This window comes from Nycticebus coucang, chromosome 11 (assembly GCF_027406575.1).
Source record: "Nycticebus coucang isolate mNycCou1 chromosome 11, mNycCou1.pri, whole genome shotgun sequence".
In the NCBI taxonomy this organism is placed as follows: domain Eukaryota; kingdom Metazoa; phylum Chordata; class Mammalia; order Primates; family Lorisidae; genus Nycticebus; species Nycticebus coucang.
In genome coordinates this window covers 30,098,748-30,101,603 of record NC_069790.1, presented here as the reverse complement: position 1 = coordinate 30,101,603, position 2,856 = coordinate 30,098,748, and positions in this window count along the sequence as shown.

The window sequence follows — 2,856 nt, the reverse complement described above, 5'->3', positions numbered from 1 at the left end:
GGGTGGGAAATGGTAAGAAAGGTTTTCTACACAAGTAACAGCCTGTCAAAAATGTTTCATTACACTTAGGTTGATTCCATATCTTGGCTACTGTGAATAGTGCTGCAATAAACATAGAAATAAATGGGCATAGCTCAGGTCAGGTGCAGTGGCTTACGCTTGGAATCCCAGCTTGCTGGGAGGCCCAGGCAGGTGGATTCATTAGCTCAGGAGTTCAAGACCAGCCACAGCTACAGCGAGATCTCTCCTGGTCTCTGAAAATAAGTGGGCGCCTACAGTCTCAGCTACTCAGGAGACTGAGGCCAGAGGATCGCCTGAGCCCAGGAGTTTGATGTTGCTGTGAGCTATGATGACACTATGGCACTCTACCACAGAGAGCGTCTCAAAAAAAAAGAAAAGAAAAGAAATGCATGTATCTCTTTAATATACTAATTTCATTTCCTTTGGATATATATCCAGTAGTGGAATTGCTGGATCATACAGTAGTTCTATTTTTAATTCTTTAAGGAACCTCTATATTGTCCTTTATAATGGCTGGATTACTTTGCATTTCCACTGATAGTGTATAAGAGTTCTCTGTCATGTCCTTGCCAGCACTTGGTACTTCTTATCTTTTTGATAATAGCCATACTAACTGGAGCAAGGTGGCATCTCTATGGTTTTAATTTTCATTTCCCTGTCAATTAGTGATTTTGAGCATTTTTTTATATAAATATCTGTCAATGGATGAATGGTTAAAGAAAATGTGGTATATATACATAATTGAATACTATTCAGCCATAAAAAGAATGAAACTCTATCATTTGCAACAACATGGATGAACCTGGAGGACATTATTATTAACAGAAGTAAGCCAGGCACAGAAAGAAATACCACACGTTCTTGCTTGTATGTGGAATCTAAAGAAGTCGATCTTGTAGATATAGAAAATAGACTGAGGATTGCCAGAGGCTGGGGAGGATAGGGAGAGATTGATCAGTGGGTATGAAGTTATAGGTAAATATAAGGAATAAGTTCTGGTGTTCTGTTATATAGTAGGGTGACTCGGGTTGACTACACTGTATATCTCAAAATAGCTGGAAGAAAGGATTTTGAATGTTCTCAGCACAAGGAAATGATAAATGTATGAGGTGAATGTGATAGATGCTAAACAGCTTGATTTGATTTGTATATAATTTATACACAGATTGAAGCATCACACTATACCCCATAATAATGACAATCTGTCAATGAAAAATAAAACAAAAACCTCCCATTATGTTAAATTATTCAATATATGTTGATAAAATAAGCAGTAAGATTTAGTATGATTTCCATTACTGCTAGTTAATTTTTTTTGTTAATTATTGCTTAAAAGAATGTTTCTGTCATCTAAATAATTCATTACATGGAACTTAGTTAACCAGTAGAATGATTCCTATCATTCCTAGTTGATATAAATTTAGTTGATATAATATTCTCATTTAATATGTATTTACTAGAAAGCAGAGCATGCAAAATAACAAAAGTATGTTCACTCAACTAGTACTTAATATATTCCTGTGTTGCCTTTCAGGGGTTCCATCTTTGGAGTCGGGTATAGCAACCTCATGAATTGATCCCAGTGTCTTTCACCTCCCATTGTGTAGGTTTGTCATACATGACAGACCAGTGGTACTATCTGGCAGTGTTATCTGCCAGCTTTTGGGAGCTACAGAACAGATCTTACTCTATGACTTTTTTCCTGCCATGTTACATTTGGCCACTTTCAGCAACTCACATTTTTGTCCATTCAAAGACTGATGGCAGAGACTTCTAGGTGCTTATCAAATATTATGTCATTGTGCACCTTACTAACAGATTTTGTCAGAGGAAGGAATATGTACAAATTAAACCTAATATTTCCTAGCCTTCCTTGCAGATAAAAAAAAGTAACAATATGACTAAGTTCTGGTCATTGGAAAGTAAGTGAGGCTCAGTGCCCATAGCTGAGTGGTTAGGGTGCCGGCCACATACACTGGGCTGGTGGGTTTGAATTCAGCCTGGGCCTGCTAAACAACAAAGACAACTGCAACCAAAAAATAGCCAGGCGTTGTGGCAGGCGCCTGTAGCCCCAGCTACTTGGGAGGCTGAGGCAAGAGAATCGCTTAAGCCCAAGAGTTTGAGGTTGCTGTGAGCTGTGACAGCACAGCACTCTGCAGAGTGAGACTCTGTCTCAAATAAAATAAAATAAAATAAAATAAGAAAAGTAAGTGAGTTATTGAACAGGGCTCCTAGGAAAGCTTCTTATAGAACCTACTGACTCAACTGCTGGGCATTGTTTACACTTGGCCTATCTTCCTTTCTATTTCGGAGAGCACTATGTGATAGCTGGAGCTATGGTAGCTACCTTACAAAGATGAGGATGAGGACCACAGGACAATGAACTGGAACTGCCCTATCAGCCCGGACCACCTACTTCTGGAATTCTCATTCTGTGGGAGAAAAATAAATTCCTATTCATTCAAACCAGTGTTTCTCAGGTTTCTATTACTCATAGCCGAATGCAATTCTGGTATTCTAAACATTCATTCAATGTAATCCTCCATTTGATTTGTTCAACATTTTACAATTGACTTTGAACAGAACCCTATACAGTAGAAATGTGTACAGCTTATTCAGGCTTCCTGACCTGGATCATAAAAGTCTAAGCTTTAAAGGCTCTGCCAAACTGAATTATCTGCTGTGGAACCAGATGCTGGGTGGCAGGGTAGCAGGGCAAGTCCTTCTACTCCCAGGTAGTATCTGGAAGTCCACGGTGTGGAATCAAAGGTTGAGATCTGAGGATTATCATAACAGAGCTCTCAGCCTGTTGTCACAGCAAAAAGGAGAGATCCA